Below are 18954 nucleotides of genomic sequence, written 5' to 3'. Positions count from 1 at the left end.
AAGAAAGGAGATAAACGTAACACAAAGAACCATATGTAGTTTGTATTCTGCTATGGGTCAACTGTTACAACATATTGATGTTACCATACTTGTGCTATACAGTTTTTTTTCTATTAGTTTATGGCTTTAAGATATTTTGATTATTTTTGTGTGTCATCCCTCTAGTTTGTCACTGGAAACCGGTATAATACGAGATAGATAACCCTCTGGTAGCTGTGCGTGAAATTGAAGAAAACATATCAATGCCTCGCATTATCACTGTGTTGTTTTTGGATGAAAAGAGTGCTAGTTAAAGCCGTAATTATGGGCATGCATGTTTTTCACGATAGTTAGACGTAAATGAATTTTAGTCGCTTATTTCTTTCTAGGTTCAAAATTCTACAAAACGTTTAACCTAAGTTTGGTCGTCGTTACTTTGTCTGTTACGACAAATCCTGTATATTTATGATATTTTAAACTCAGGCTAGCTTCTATTCAAAACACTGTGAAATTCTCTCTCACAATCAGAATTCCTTTTCACGGTACCGGAAATGATCGGAAAGAAATCTTAAGGTTAATTCTTAAAGGTTTCCTTGATTAATTATATTTTTATAAGACTTAATTAATTATAAAATCCTTCGCCAGTTTCTAAAAGGCATTCACATCTGTTGTTATAATGAATGGCCTATATAGTATTCCGACCACTGCTGTGTTTGTTGTGTTCTAGCAAGCCAGAAGATCTCTGGATTGGGTGAAAGGCGTTGTCAGTATTGGATATAATGAATAAAGTTTGCTTGAAATACTGTTATTAGACGCCATCCTAATTCTTGAAAAGCGGGGCTATTAAATAACATATAAACAAACTGAAAATTAATGATCTCATACCAACTTACGTCGAATATGATGTTAGTCACTATCATCGCATCGGTTGCTATGACTTCAATCTGTTTGTTTATATCTACAAAATAATATGTTAAGAAACGAAAGACGCCAAATATTTTGAAGTCACAAACATTAAGCTATGATAAAATAATTATACCTACCGTACCAATACGCGTAAAGTTGTACAAGGGCTATCTGCAATATTCGTCTATAATTTTGGATCGATAGACTAGAGGAAAAACCCACAGTCAACATTACCCACCGAAAACTCATGAACTACTCTAATCTAATAGTGGAATATGACAGCCATTCTTATAACACACTCCCAGACTCAAAGAGTAGAGCGTGCTTTTATGACAATGGCACGCGAAGCACGGGCCTAAATAATGAGTTTTCAGCATCAATAATAACATTAAATCTTATCATAACAAAACCACTTTTTTTATCACTGGTCTTCCAGCATCGTTGTGGTATATCATGTAGAGATATGTGATAACAGTAAATAAATTAGTGCTTCTATATATTCAGTTTTTTATACAGTAATTAGAACCTTGCTTTTTTTTTCCTCAAAGATTTATAAGTCCACGAGGCCTTACAAAAACCATGTATATGCCGAATAAGCCTAAAATTGAATAATAATTTAAGAAAAATGTTTATTTCCGCTGGAGTTATGAAAAACTAAATAAATATTTTTTTTCCTTTTTTACGATAGTCCAGCTGCGACGCAATTTTAGGCTGTTGCCCAATAATTTCTAAACCCCTCGAGAAAAATATCAGTATATGAAGTGCGACTTTGACACGCATTACTTGAATGTATGTGTGTGGTTATATATACACACGTATGTATGATGTAATCAAAGAAAATCCTCGCACCATCTGGTGTACATCTAACAATATTTAGTGGAGTTGAGAAGAACATAAATAGTTTTGCGAAACCCTAAGTTCTCTTTATTCCAGAAGCAAACACGCTTTAATCGGCAAAAAATATGCAATCTCACTTTGCCATAAAATTTGAAGAATAATAATCTCATAACATATAAGTAAAACTTTGATTTTTGTATTAGATATTCAGGACTAAATATAATCGTTCACAACAATTTAAAATCCCAACAATGGGCATTATCGAATACTGAAATATTTTTTATGCTTCTTCGAAAGATGGCAGCACGTTACAGAACAATTGTGTCTTAAATCTATGGCAAAACGAGATTTGTTGTAAAATTCACCTGTCAAACAATCTATTAATTTTTAAACACATTTCTAGTTTATGTTTTGCTCAGGATCAATTCGCAATGATAAATTACATTTCAATCGACAATACAAATGGCTTGTAATAAGCATTTTAATTTGGTGCATTAAAGCAAAATAAATGATGCTGAAAGTAGAAAATATTTTGAGTTGTATAAAAATGACATTAACCTTTTTATCTCTTATTGTTGTTTTAACATACGTTTTTGGATTTAATTTAGATGTTTGTTACTAGAGAGAATTTGTCATAACATTTTCTGAAAATTTCAGGAAAACTAGAAATTACGAAAATGAATAATAATATAATTGGCTGAAGTCAACGAGCTATTCAATTCAGTTCTCGTCAGCGAGTTGTTCAACTCCGTGATTCAGTTAGTAAGATGGCCCGGCATGGCCAAGTGGTTAGGGTGCTAGACTCGTAATCTGAGGGTGGCTGGTTTGAATCCCCGTCATACCAAACATGCTAGCTCTTTCAGTCGCGGGGGCGTTATTATGTGATAATCAATGCCACTATTCGATGGTAAAAAGAGCAGCCCAAGAGTTAGCGGTGGGTGGTGATGACTAGCTGCCTTCCCTCTAGTCTTACAGTTCGAAATTAATAACTGCTAGCGCAGATAGCCCTCGAGTAGCTTTGCGCGAAATTCAAAAATAAACAAACAATCAGTTAGTGAGCTATAAAGTCAGCTAGTTATTACGTTTGTTTTCCATCAACGCGAGGGAAATTAACAACCACTTTTGCTTGCACTATTAGTCAAAGAATAATTTCTTCTCAATCAACGTTTGTAAGGTAAAGCCTGCAAATGAATTAACCTGTATTAAAACTAAAAGGGAAATAGATTGATTTGTTGTAATCACATGGAGGACTGCATTTGTCATTATTTTTATCAAACAATCCAGTTCATACCAGGATTTATGAACTTAATATTTTCCTCTGTTTTCTATAACAAGTAAAATAGTTTCGATTACACTATGGAACACAAATTTTGTTCCTGGATAGTATGTGTTATTTCTTTATTTGCATATTTTGTAAAAGTATAGAAAATGGCCATTATTCCCTTCAAACTTTGCTTTTGTGATCTGGATAATGAAATTAACCTTTTTTATGTAAAAAACTGGCAAATTTGCACATTTTTATTTGCATAAGGTCTGAATAAAACAACATATGAATCAAAATTTACATGTACTTATACTAAAGTTATACAAAAATAAACAAGAATGTTTAGAAGTGAGTAGTTTCTCGAGATTTGCGACTGTAATGTAAACCAATTTCACGTATGAGCCCCCAAATATAGTCTCCCATCATGTTTTCGTTAAACTCTCCTTGGTAGCGGCGTTCAAAGTCCAGTATATCTTGGTGGAAGAGCTCGCCTTGCTCCTCTGAGTATGCTCCCGTGTTCTCGTTGAATTTATCAAGATGAGCGTCCAGGACATGGACTTTCAGGGACATTCTGCAGCCCATTTTGCCGTAGTTCTTCACCAGAGCCTCAACCAGTTCCACATAATTTTCGGCTTAGGGATTACCCAAGAAGCCCCGAACCACTGCGACAAAGCCACCCTAAGCTTTTTTCCCTTTCTTACTGAGCATCTTGGGAAATTCTATACACTCCAGGATATTTTTTATTTGTGGTCCAACGGAGACACCAGCTTTGATTTTTGCCTCAGACAGCTTAAAAAAGAAGTGTTGAAGGTGCTTGAAGGCTGCAGACTCCTTATCAAGATCTGTGACAAACTGTTTTATAAGACCCAATTTTATGAGCGATTGTAATCTGGATCTTTAACATCTACTTCCTCTATGATTTGCTGTTCTCTTCTAAGGATGGCTGCTTTCTCTCTGGTGGAGTGGATACAGTGAGCTCAGTAAAGTTTGGCATTGGGGCGACGGTTGATGGAAGGTCCGGATACATGATAGCAGATGCATTCTTGCCGGCCTGACGTTTAGAAGGTCCACCATGCAGAAATAGCAATTGCTTGAGTGGTCAGTGGGTTCACGCCAAATTTTTGGAATAGCGAACTTCATGGCTCTCTTTTCCCCTCTGTCCCATCCTGCAAAAGAGCAAAATAAAATTGTTATTATGAAAAATAAATTTATTTCATCCACAACTAATGTGTAAGAGATTCATGCAAAATATTTTGTATGTGATATGTTTCTATACTATTGGAAATTTTAAAAAAAATTAATTAAAAGATATTTAGATTTTAAAAGGTCTAAAAACCCTCCACTATTATAGCGGTAAGTCTACAGATTTACAACGCTAAAATCAGGGTTTCGATTCCGCCTTGGTGGGATCAGCAGATAGCTTGATGTGGTTTTGCTATAAGAAAAGACACATACACACACACACACAAGGTGTAAAATTTGTATAATATAAAATCTTACTATTCAATCAAGCAAAAATTGTCCGTCTTATCTTCTAGAGTTTTCTTGCAGTGCTCGCAGGTAAAATTAGGTGCCCAGGGTTTGTTTTGTTCTCGGACAGGCATGCCGAAATATGCCTTGTATGCTTCCCACATTTTAGCAGATGCTGTCACAGAGTACGTTTTCGTTCTTGTCTTGATAAATTGGCCCCATATATAGCAGAATACGTCTGGAGAATGCTTGCAGCTTCTTGATGTCATCTCTGATAAAATCAGATAGGTCTATGTGTTCACTTAGGCAGCTAGAACTAAACTGAAGTGGTGAGTGGCAAGCACCTGTTTCTATATTACTATGGAAAGTTCAAGAAAATTCTAAAAGGTTCTTGGAAATTCTCGTAAGTTTTACAACATTCTAGAAAATTCTTGTAAGTTCTACAACATTCTAGAAAGTTCTTGAAAATTCTTATAAGTTCGAGAAAATTCTCTATCAGCTACTCAGCACTGAATCTACCTGGAATGTTATGGAAAATGGGTAAATTTGAAACTTGGTCACAAAAGCAACATTTGAAGAAAAAAATAGGTTTTTTTTCCATTTACTTTAGGCATAAGCAATTGGGAAATAACACTTTCTGCCCAGGAACAAGAAAAAGTAAAATTTTTTTACATAGTAATATCTGGAATGTATGTTGACGTGTTTAATTTTGATAAGCTTCTACATTTTTATTTATCACTAGCTGTCAGTAGAAGAAACATTAGTATCAATTTGTAAAATAAATAAAAGGTATCGATAACTACAACTATAGTTAACAACTGCCTGATATTTATAATACATTTTTATACCGTTTCTAATTTCTTCGTGATGAATTAAAAGAACTGAAGTTTATCTTCATCCTACTAGAAAACTTGAATACTTAAGTACGAAATTTTCAGAGCATAGTTTATACTTGGGTAAATTTAATAGAACATTTAGTTTCTCAAAAATTCGAATGTTCAATGGAGGTCATTAGAATATCAATAGACTAAAAATTTCATTATTCAGTGAAATGATAAAACATTACGTTTGCCATATTTTATTTTCTTTCATAATAAATTTAACTAGTCATTAGATAAAGTTGGAAATAGACGAATGCTAACATACATTATAACAGTTCTGAATTTAAAATTAAAGGTATTAGAAACAGATACATAACATAATGAGCTAAACATTTTCGGAAATAAAAGTGCAACAGAATTTGTGCATAACTGTTAGCTTTTATTGTTTATAACGGAAATGATAAATCGATATAATAATTTTTATGTTAAAAATGATATATGACAGTGCTTGTACATAAGATTACATAATAGACTTCAAATGGTCAAATGAATATTTTAATTTTTATAGCATTTTAAGCAGCTTTTCTGTAAGACATTATAAATGAGTAAACTTTACAAGAAATAAATGAGATACTCTATAAGAAATTGTGTATTATTAGGAGTTTATTTGTCTGTCTGGTGATAAAGCAGATAAAGGGAAAAAAACGTAGAAATGACAAACACAACCTTAAATGAATAGACCAAAACAGTTGTGATAAATTTTATATAAAAAAGATTTGAGTATTTCAAAGAATAAGTAAGGGTATATTTTCTATTTCAAGATAAACAGTAATGAAATATTTATAAATAGATAAATGTTTACAAAAATCAAAAAAGCTTTTGCATTATTTTTACATCACATTTCAATAGAGCATGTGATATATATTTACAGCTAGTTCATAAAACCGTCTTGAAAATATACACAGAAAGTACTTTTTTTTACCTTAAGTCTAACTGAGATGGTCTAGAACAGAGGTTCTTGAGCTAGAGGTGTAACATTTCTGTCAAGGTACTCAATATCTATAGATTCAATGTGTGGTGAACCTAAATCAGAGATGTGAAATGTTGTTGGGAGACTTTTGCTGAGCTAGTTTGGGAAATTTAGAATATCTACTGCTTGTTGACAAGTTACATTATTTGATTCCTCTCTGACTCTCTGACTCAGAAGAATGACTTTTCTTCTGTTCTTCTGATAAATGTTTGTTTGTTTTTGAATTTCGCACAAAGCTACTCGAGAGCTATCTGTGCTAGCCGTCCCTAATTTAGCAGTGTAAGTTCAGAGGGAAGGCAGTAAGTCATCACCACCCACCGCCAATTCTTGGGCTACTCTTTTACCAACGAATAGTGGGATTGACCATCACATTATAACGCCCCCACGGATGAAAGGGCGAACATGTTTGGTGTGAGGGGATTTGAACCCGCGACCCTCAGATTACGAGTCGCACGCCTTAACACGCTTGGCCATGCCGGGCCCTTTTGATAAATACTATCACCAGTAGTCTGACAGATCTACTTTGTCTGGTAAAAGTGTTTAGCAGGTCTGCTTGGTTCAGTACATATTGTTACCAGTAGTCTATGAGCTGTACTTAGAGTCTGGTGCATACTATTTATAGTGGTCTATTATGTCTAAGTGTCTGGTACATACTGTTACCACTAGTCTAACAGGTCCGCTTGGTTTAGTACATTCTGTTACCACTAATCTAACAGGTCCGCTTGATTTAGTACATACTGTTACCACTCGTCTAACAGGTCCGCTTGGTTTAGTACATTCTGTTACCACTAGTCTAACAGGTGCGCTTGGTTTAGTACATACTGTTACCACTCGTCTAACAGGTCTGTTTGGTTTAGTACATATTGTTACCACTAATCTAACAGGTTTGCTTAGTCTTGTACATATTGTTACCAGTAGTCTGTGAGGTATGTTTAGATTCTGGTACATGCTGTTACCAGCAGTCTATCAGGCCTGATTAAAGTATTTGTACTGCTGGGAAATAAATAAGTTTGAAAAGATTAAAAAATGCCGACCTGATATAAGGTTGTTCAAATTAATATGCTTTTAATTTATTTTTGTCTGTAACAAATATATTTAAATTGTGCTTCCATACTATTGATAAATAATATGATATTAAATGAATTATACATAAGACTAAGTTTATTTGTAAACATTTGAATGTAAAACTGTCGTAACAATTTGATGCTTTTCATCCCTTTGCTCTCAAAAATAAGAAAAAACGAAAGTTTTGTGTATGATACTTCTTGCCATTGACAGTCTGTTTGTAAATACCAGGATGTTTAAACTGCTTCTTACCTTCTGATGCATACAAACGTGTCACATCTTGTGGTTTAAAAGGTGAGGTAGCAACTGGAGAAACTGTACAAGATTGACAAGGGTTTCTTCTTGAAACCTCTATGCTTGTTTACTCAGAAGCGTGTTTACTCTTCCAAATTGGAGAAAATAAACGTCAAATGTGCTTATAAGGTTATGAACACAGAAGTTTTAGATGACCTGACAACATTTATGACAGCAGGAGAATCGTGGCTCTTCAGGCAACGAAGTCGCTCATGGAATTTGTCTCAAATTGAGTTGAAGTACAAGACATATATAACAGTCAGCATAATGTCCATTTCTGTAAATAACATGATAAATCCTTCTCCAGTGTAGACGATCCACGTTTGGACTAATTAGGAAATAAACTTATTGGGTAGATGAAAAATGCAAAGCTCTTAAAAACTGATTAGCTGCCCGAGATTCACAAAGTATTTATTTCTCTCACTAATCAACAGTCAAATATAATCGTCACTTCTTAAGAATTGAATTTCCTTTGTCCTTACCCATATAGTCACTATTGTACCTGTAGAGCGATTATTGGAAAGTGTTGCGAATGTAACGATACTGCAAATGTGTAATATCAGAGCTTTAAGCATTTGAATTGTCTTTTAAAATAGGCATTGCGGTTGCTTCTATCGATAGCAAAGCAACTTTAACAGAAAAGCAAAATGAAAATGTATTTAGTATTTTTGCTAAATTGTTCTAAACCAGTTAAGAATAGATCAGTAAAAAACTGGAGATACAATTATCGTAACAGTTTAAAATATACTTTTGGGCAATGTTCCAGTCGTATAAGTGAACGTACTCGTCCATTTTAATGTTACTATGCAAAGTTACGTCGTTCAAGTTGTTACAAAAAAATCTTAGTTTTTCTGGTTGTCACAGAACATTAACTTATCCTGACTCTTAAGTAGTGTGTTACGCACTTATTAAAAATTGAATCCTAGTTGCTCAAGATGCTCACAACTTCAAATTGCAATCTTAATGCAGTAAGTCTAGTATTTGTTTTGCCTCGAGAAATCAAAAAGTTTTAAAACTTAGTATCAAGTGTAAGTAAAACATATTGCTTAGCTTGTAAAGCTCGGAATTTCCAGATATTATTAGATATGAGCGTACTTTAACTACTGCCAACTTCATGGTATGAAAATGTATTAGATGCACCTTGAATAATTGTGCTAGGAGATATATCAACCAATGCTGAAAAAAAGTAAAAAAATCTTCACGAGAAACCACCGTCAAAAAGAATAAAAAAGGTGCTAAAACTTTGAAGACATTCCAAGTTTTTTATGATAATATTTAATTACGATTTATTCCTCGTAATTCGTTATTGTATTGTATTTCTCATTGCTGTTATTTTTTTATATTGAATAATTAACCACTCGTAACAATGCATTATGCTTGTTTGTTTTGCATGCTTCAACAGAATTTTTTTTTTTGAATTTATACTACCTGTAATGCCAGAATTCATACGTTCATATTATACTGTTATATTGTTAAATTATATGTACATATGTATGTATGTATGATGTTAAGTATATTATAACATTATTGATTTGTTTTATTATAATATCAAATAAATCTGCTTTTATATAAGACATCTACAAACTCGCTCTTTTTTGGGTTGATGGTTCATAGGTTGTATGTTCCTGGTGGCGTCTAATGGAATACGATGGTTTTACGTGGAAATTAGAGTGCCCAGCTAGTGAGACTGGCAGATGAACAGCCATGATTGCAGGTATAGAACTTAAAACAGAAGTGAATTAAGGCGCCAGATCAACTTTCATCTAAAAAGTCAGAAGAAAGAGGTGAATAGATTGAGTGAGTTAAAAATAAGAAAACTGTGTTTATAAATTTAAGTAGTGTTTTTCCTTGATTGGTTACGTATAATCTGATTAATGTTTCCACGTGTTTTAGGCCTAATAAACTTAGGTAGATTTTCTTTTTTTACGTTTTAACACCATTACCAAATACTGAAGCAGTGGACTAACTTATAAATAAGAATTAAATTATTTGTGTTTTAATAAAAATAATAGATCCTTAATTTTTTTTAATATTTTGTAATTCTAATTTCAATGGATATCAATACACTTTTATTAAAACAGTTTTCACTATTATTGACGAAATGTTAACAACATAAAACTTTCAATTTAGTATTTAAAAAAAATACATACGTAAATGCTAAACTTCACTTTCTGTATATCGCAGGACACTTCTCTAGTCTAAACTATTTATTTCAACATTTCCTATGTAAAACCGACTCGCGTACACCACAAATATACGGCATCCCCAAACCTCATAAACCGGATTGTCCATTACGACCAATAATGTCCACATATGAATCGTTTAATTACAATCTTGGTAAATACATAGCATGGGCATTCTCCAAATAGGTAACATCAGCCAGCTCATTCATCAAAGACTCTTTTAATTTCAAGTCTAATCTAAATCAATTTAATCATAAAGCCTTGATGGCCAGTTTCGATATTATATCCCTCTTTACAGAAGTTCCAACCACTGAAGCCTGCAAGATAGCCTTAGAACTCTATATTCGAGACCCTAATCCAACTATAGACATTCCCAGCAACCCTCATAGAATTCACCATGATAAAGACAAACTTCATGTTCAACAACCACAACTATATACAAACAAATGGCCTAAGCATGGATAACCCAGTATCAGCAGTTCTAGCCAATATTTTTATGACACAAGTAGAAACACAAGAAACTAACACAGCATCACATCCACAACTATACTGGTACAGATATGTAGACAACAAGATTGCAGGATTCATATCTACAGAACACACACTTAATTTTTTTTCAATCATATTAACTTTATACATCCCAACATTAACTTCACATGTGAACAGGAAGAAAGCAATCAAATACCATTTCTTAACCTCAAAATTACAAGAATCAACACACAATTCAAAACGGAAATCCACCGAAAAATAACCCATACTGGACTATGCATTCCTTGGGACTCAGCACATGAAACAAAACAAAAACTCAACATACTAAGAAACCAAATAAGCACAGCCATAAAACTATGCTCACCAGATAAAATTAACAATGAATTTAGACAAAATAAAAAATACTTCATCAACATCAATAAGTTTCCTCCACAAACTGTAGAAAACATTACACACACAAATATGACATTCCAGTTAATACCAAATTTATTCAAAAACCAGGCACAAAAATGAGGTCTATACTATGTAAAAACTACACTGACAAACATCACACCAACATTATTAATAAAATACAATGTGATAACTGCCACAACTTCTAAATAAGAGAAACAAGTAGAAAAATGGAAACCAGATTCAAAGAATATAAAAAGTCACCTTCACACGTTTTCGAACGCTGCAAGTCAAATAAACACAACATAACCATAGATGTGTTCTGTAGATTTGAATCCTGCAACCGTGTCATCTACATATCTGTACCAGTATAGTGGTGGATGTGATGCTGTGTTAGTTTCTTGTGTTTCTACTTGTCATAAAAATATTGGCTACAACTGCTGATACTGGGTTGTCCATGCTTAGGCCATTTGTTTGTATATAGTTGTGGTTGTTGAACATGAGGTTCATTGTAATTGTGGTGAATTCTATGAGGGTTGCTAATTGGTTGCTGAGAATGTCTATAGTTGGGTTAGGGTCTCGGATATAGGATTCTAAGGCTATCTTGCAGGCTTCAGCGGTTGGGACTTCTGTAAAGAAGAATATGACATTGAAACTGGCCATTAAGGCTTTATGATTAAGGTTGACTTGAAATTAAAAGACTTTGATGAATGAGCTGGCTGATGTTACATATTTGGAGAATGCCCATGCTATGTAATTACCAAGATTGTAATTAAACGATTCATATGTGGACATTATTGGTCGTAATGGACAATTTGGTTTATGAGGTTTGGGGATGCCATATGTTTGTGGGGTGCATGAGTCGGTTTTGCATAGGTAGGAATAAAGTGTTTTTGAAATTGTGTTGGCTTTCTTCATTTTTAGTAGTATTTTGTTTAGTTGCATTTCATGTCTGTTGGATTTGTGTGTATTGGTTTACATTTGTGTGTGTGTCTCATAGGATGTTCTTCATTTTTTTGGATGTATTCATTCGTGTTCATTATGACTATAGCGTTACCTTTATCTGCTCTTAGAATTTTTTTGTTTTTGTCTTGTTTTAGGTTTTTAATGGAATTAATGCCTCTTTTTGTAAGATTGTTTTTCAGTTTACTGTTTTGTGAAATTATATTGATGGCTTTGTGAGAAAATTCTTTGAAAAAATCATTTAAGATGTTTTTAGGTGTTTCTGGAAAATATAAATTTTTAATTTTTTGGGGGAAGTTTGGCTGTTGGATGTCAATAGAATTGTTGAAGTTGTCTTCTTTCTCTTGGTTGTTTTCTTGTTGTTTTTGTTTTCTGTGGAAAGTATCACAAGTCTCCTGGCTAGGTCTTCTAAACATTTTATTTCTAAGGTTGAGAGGTACCTAGGTACTATTGTTCTTTGTTAAGTAGATTATCTCGTCTGTATTTAATTGTCGGTTGGATCTGTTAATTACGAGGTTAGTCAATAGTTTGCCGTGTTGGTGTCTTCTGTTGTTTACATCTTAGTTTTTCTATTTGTTTTTTGTTGTGGCAGATCTTTTTTGCCCTGTCATTTCTAGTGTTGATTTGATTTATATTTCGTTGTATAAGTCTGCCAATCTCTCGCTCAAATACACGACTGCCTTCAAACATATGGTTAGCTGCCAGTAACCTTTTTCCTTGTGAACCTGACAATGACTGAAGAAGGTTGAAATGTTGTTCGCTCCTCTACATAGTTTTCTCTATCCATAACGGTCGTTTTTTACACATTTTTTTCTACAAGTGGGTTTTCTCATCATCACAGACAAACAATTCTCTCTTCTCACTACAGTCTCTGAATTTGGTAGTTGTTGGATATAGGTTGCTAAGTGTTTTTAAATTTCTCAAATGGAGGATTTCAAATAAATCTTTTATGGAGTATATGTGTGTGTGTGCAGGTGAATAGCCAAACAATCATAAATAACTACTGATACCATAGAATTCTGTAATTTAAGCTTAGTGTCTGAGATATATGTAAATGTAAAAAAAAATATGAAACTTTGAACAGGCTAAAGACACAACCTGTCTTCTTGAAATCTTGGATCCAAAGAATGTTGTAGCCTTTTCATGGATTGATGTGACTGAAAAACCACTTTAGAGACATTCTAAGCTGTTGATTTGTTTTTCACAAAGCAGATGGTGTCGAAAATGCTCGATTTTGTCCACTTGACATTCCATTTAATGAGCTAAAAATGAAAGCAAAAATTAAAGACATATGAAAATCAAACACACCATCTATTAGAGCAAAAAATTATCTACCAAATGACATGAAATATTTTGCGAAAGCGTTTCATTTATGAATATATTTTTTTTAACTTGAAAAAACACTCGCGAATTATTCCTCAACCCAATAGATAAGGAAACATGCCAAAACATTTCTTAATTCTTAACTGTGCCTTTGTGATGTAAACTTATTGTATACTCGTATGAAAATTGTACTACTGTAGTTAATGTTAAACAACCAAGTTTTGAGAACAATGGTTGTTTTTCTCTTGTTTTTTTTATACAACATATCTGTACAAATAATTTTGATTCTCCAGCTGTTTAGAAATGTTTTACTTATTGTAAGAAAATAAACATTGCTTGCAGTTTTAGAAGTTTTTAATGAATTAGATACAGATTTCATTATTCGGTTGATTTGTGTTTGTTATTTCATTAATATGTTTATTTTATAAAATATTGAACTTGACATTAGAATAAGACAACTGCAAATAAAAAATACCATAACCTTTCTTTATAAGCCGAGGAGATGCTATTGTAATTGTGCATCTCCTGACTAAAAAGAAAGGAGATAAACGTAATAAAGAACCATATGTAGTTTGTATTCTGCTATGGGTCAACTGTTACAACATATTGATGTTACCATACTTGAGCTATATAGTTTCTTCTATTAGTTTATGGCTGTACGATATTTGTGTATATGAGTGCTTTAACAATTTTCAGTGTTTAATATATGAGAAGATTATGAACAAAATTCAGTATAAGTTTATAATATAGTACTTTAGATGTTTTTATTATTTCTCATGAATGTTTCGTACTTGTTAGTAGTTTGTGCTTTGGATGCTTTAATTAAAATTAGAATATTTCATACACTATTGGTTTAATATTCAGTGTACTTTATAAAAACTATGATAATCCTGATTTATACCAAACTACATTATTTTTAGTAAGTTATATTTTTATAGAAGTTTTTGTATGTTTTGTAAGTTCAAAAAAAAAAGTTTTATAAAATGTCTTTAATTTGCATCTTTCTTGCAGGTTTGATGTATGAAACACTGTTCGGATGAAGTGTACGTCATCTTCATAAGTGATGAGGTTTGTTTTGTCAACATCATTTTAGTGCTTTAAGTATGAACGTAAATCCCAAGACATTATTAATTTAGGGAAGTGTATGTATGTATGTATGATGTGAATTTAATGACAGATTGATTTCAAATCATAAAATATACTAGTTTGAACAAGAGAAACTAAATTACTGTTGTTTCAAAAATTTAGAATCTGATGTGCTTAAGTTGTTCCATTTGTTAGTGATTTCTTTTTTCGTGTCACTCATCATCTTCCTTGTCTTCAAAGACTAGAACAATTAGGTCCAACATTACATAAATTGTATTGAAGTGGTGTAAGTGCACCTGTTACATATCTGGTAATATAGAACTAACCTTTAGCCTTTCTTGTTTGGCTGTGATTTAGTGGACTAATACAGGGTGAGCCAAAAGTAGGTGGACAGCATTTGGAATAGGTTTATGTATCGGTTATATTAATGCAATTGTATATTATAACTATGTTGCAACTATATTATTTGTGTTATATAATTACAATTGTATAATTACATTTGTTTTAATTTAATCTGTTTTCTTTTTTTTTTAGATGATCCAGACAGGCGACTGCAATTTAGTGAAATTATGCTGAACAAGATTGAAGAAAACCCAGGAATTTTAGATAACATTGTGTGGAGTGATGAAGCTTCTTTTAAATTATCCGGTCATGTCAATAGACATAATTGTGTTTACTGGTATAGTGAGAACATGCATTTAACATTAGAAGAACAGCTAAATCAGCCTGGTGTCAATGTTTGGGGTGGTATTTCAAGTTCTGGTGTTTATGGACCATTTTTTTTGGACGGAACAATTACAGGAGATAATTATCTCGAAATTCTAAGGAATCAAGTTGTTCCCCAGTTACAGCAACAACCTAATTTACATGACTTTTATTTTCAACAAGATGGGGCCCCTCCACATTATTCCAAAGGAGTTGGTGAGTATCTTGATGAAACATTTCCATTGAAATGGATTGGTCGAAGAGGTCCAATCGATTGGCCGGCACGTTCACCGGACTTGACCCCTATGGATTTTTTCTTTTGGGGAGTAGTCAAGGAAAAAGTTTATAGTCAAAAACCAAGAAGTGTCGGTGATTTAAAAAATTACGTAAGAGATGCATTTCAAGAAATTAATGCCCAGAGTGACTTGTGCAAAAAGGTTTGTCGAAGCGTAAGAGGTAGACTTCAAAGCTGTGTAAATCAAGAAGGAAATCAATTTGAGCATTTGCATTAATAAATAACATTTTATTTTCATTAATATAATTGTCTTATTACATATAGTTGTACGTATATGTGATCTCTAAATAAATGTTTTTTTACTGTCCACCTACTTTTGGCTCACCCTGTATTTTATAATACAGTCACATTATTATACACATGTATATCAATTAATAAACTTATTTTTCTTTAAATATTAAACAATAAATTGAAGAAAAGCAAACAATTCTCTTCAATCTACAGTCTTTGAACTTGGTTACTGCTGGGCACAGGGTAAGTTTTTTAAAATTTCTTAAGTAGAGTGTTTCAAACAAAATTTTTAAGGTACTTGTATGTGCAGTTGAACAGCCAAACAATCATAAATAACCACTGATACCATAGAATTCTACTATAATTTAAGCTTAGTATCTAAGATGTATGTAGGCTTTATATTCTAGCTTGTAAATATCAATACTTGAAGTTCCTAATTTTTAACAGAACTATAGACTTAGTATTTTGATACCACGAACATCTAATTTTAAACAGTGCTACATACAACATACCACATGACTCACTAAAATCTATATTTAGGTGTATTCTTAATTTAAAAGTAACTATTAAAAGAAATTAAATTGTATAAATATTTAAATTTGAATCCTAATCTACCATTTTATTATAAACTTGTTCACATAAATTCATGAAACTGAAGTTCAATAAAATTTTGAATGCAAGTCAACAAGATGTTGTGGCCTTTGATCTGTAATCCATCACGTGAGGGTTGATCTATAAGAATTATTTTCACAAGAGTCGGCTATATCCTGAAACTTTATTTTCAGAAGTGTCGGGTTATTTGTAACCAACATAGAGACAGCTGAGACATTAGCATAAGTATTGTTATTCTTGACCATTGAGATACTCCAATAATATTTGTTTCATTTGGAACTGCACCAATTAAGCACTGCCTTTGTGCATTCTAAAATACCATTATTTTTTCACCTTTTAGGAATGTTTCTGTAATATTATGCCCTTCCTTATTAAGATTTAACACAAAATACATAAACATAGGTGACCTCGCTGCCTGTCTCCAAAAGTTAAGAAAATTAATAACAACCATGTCAAAACATTTCTTAATTCTTAACTGTGAACTTGATACAAAACCTTATTGTATACTCTTACGAAAATTGAACTACTGTAGTTAATGTTGAACAACCATGTTTTGAGAAATGTGACCGTCATATCCTTTTATATTTTAATATAACCAACGTGTACAAATAACTTTGAATCTCCAACTATTTAGAAATGTTTCACTATTTCTAAGAAAAGAAACATATTTGGTTGATTTGTGTTTATTTCAGAAATGTGTTTATTTTATAAAATATTTAACTTGATATTAGAATAAGACAACTGCAAATAAAAAAAATACCATAACCTTTCTTTATAAGCCGAGGAGATGCTATTATTTGTAATTGTGCATCTCCTGACTAAAAGAAAGGAGATAAACGTAACAAAGAACCATATGTAGTTTGTATTCTGCTATGGGTCAACTGTTACAACATATTGATGTTACCATACTTGTGCTATACAGTTTTTTTTCTATTAGTTTATGGCTTTAAGATATTTTGATTATTTTTGTGTGTCATCCCTCTAGTTTGTCACTGGAAACCGGTATAATACGAGATAGATAACCCTCTGGTAGCTGTGCGTGAAATTGAAGAAAACATATCAATGCCTCGCATTATCACTGTGTTGTTTTTTGGATGAAAAGAGTGCTAGTTAAAGCCGTAATTATGGGCATGCATGTTTTTCACGATAGTTAGACGTAAATGAATTTTAGTCGCTTATTTCTTTCTAGGTTCAAAATTCTACAAAACGTTTAACCTAAGTTTGGTCGTCGTTACTTTGTCTGTTACGACAAATCCTGTATATTTATGATATTTTAAACTCAGGCTAGCTTCTATTCAAAAACACTGTGAAATTCTCTCTCACAATCAGAATTCCTTTTCACGGTACCGGAAATGATCGGAAAGAAATCTTAAGGTTAATTCTTAAAGGTTTCCTTGATTAATTATATTTTTTATAAGACTTAATTAATTATAAAATCCTTCGCCAGTTTCTAAAAGGCATTCACATCTGTTGTTATAATGAATGGCCTATATAGTATTCCGACCACTGCTGTGTTTGTTGTGTTCTAGCAAGCCAGAAGATCTCTGGATTGGGTGAAAGGCGTTGTCAGTATTGGATATAATGAATAAAGTTTGCTTGAAATACTGTTATTAGACGCCATCCTAATTCTTGAAAAGCGGGGCTATTAAATAACATATAAACAAACTGAAAATTAATGATCTCATACCAACTTACGTCGAATATGATGTTAGTCACTATCATCGCATCGGTTGCTATGACTTCAATCTGTTTGTTTATATCTACAAAATAATATGTTAAGAAACGAAAGACGCCAAATATTTTGAAGTCACAAACATTAAGCTATGATAAAATAATTATACCTACCGTACCAATACGCGTAAAGTTGTACAAGGGCTATCTGCAATATTCGTCTATAATTTTGGATCGATAGACTAGAGGAAAACCCACAGTCAACATTACCCACCGAAAACTCATGAACTACTCTAATCTAATAGTGGAATATGACAGCCATTCTTATAACACACTCCCAGACTCAAAGAGTAGAGCGTGCTTTTATGACAATGGCACGCGAAGCACGGGCCTAAATAATGAGTTTTCAGCATCAATAATAACATTAAATCTTATCATAACAAAACCACTTTTTTTATCACTGGTCTTCCAGCATCGTTGTGGTATATCATGTAGAGATATGTGATAACAGTAAATAAATTAGTGCTTCTATATATTCAGTTTTTATACAGTAATTAGAACCTTGCTTTTTTTTTCCTCAAAGATTTACAAGTCCACGAGGCCTTACAAAAACCATGTATATGCCGAATAAGCCTAAAATTGAATAATAATTTAAGAAAAATGTTTATTTCCGCTGGAGTTATGAAAAACTAAATAAATATTTTTTTCCTTTTTTACGATAGTCCAGCTGCGACGCAATTTTAGGCTGTTGCCCAATAATTTCTAAACCCCTCGAGAAAAATATCAGTATATGAAGTGCGACTTTGACACGCATTACTTGAATGTATGTGTGTGGTTATATATACACACGTATGTATGATGTAATCAAAGAAAATCCTCGCACCATCTGGTGTACATCTAACAATATTTAGTGGAGTTGAGAAGAACATAAATAGTTTTGCGAAACCCTAAATTATCTTTATTCCAGAAGCAAACACGCTTTAATCGGCAAAAAATATGCAATCTCACTTTGCCATAAAATTTGAAGAATAATAATCTGATAACATATAGGTAAAACTTTGATTTTTGTATTAGATATTCAGGACTAAATATAATCGTTCACAACAATTTAAAATCCCAACAATGGGCGTTATCGAATACTGAAATATTTTTATGCTTCTTCGAAAGATGGCAGCACGTTACAGAACAATTGTGTCTTAAATCTATGGCAAAACGAGATTTGTTGTAAAATTCACCTGTCAAACAATCTATTAATTTTTAAACACATTTCTAGTTTATGTTTTGCTCAGGATCAATTCGCAATGATAAATTACATTTCAATCGACAATATAAATGGCTTG

This window comes from Tachypleus tridentatus, chromosome 10 (genome assembly GCF_004210375.1).
Source record: "Tachypleus tridentatus isolate NWPU-2018 chromosome 10, ASM421037v1, whole genome shotgun sequence".
Lineage (NCBI taxonomy): Eukaryota > Metazoa > Arthropoda > Merostomata > Xiphosura > Limulidae > Tachypleus > Tachypleus tridentatus.
This window is presented reverse-complemented; position numbering follows the sequence as displayed.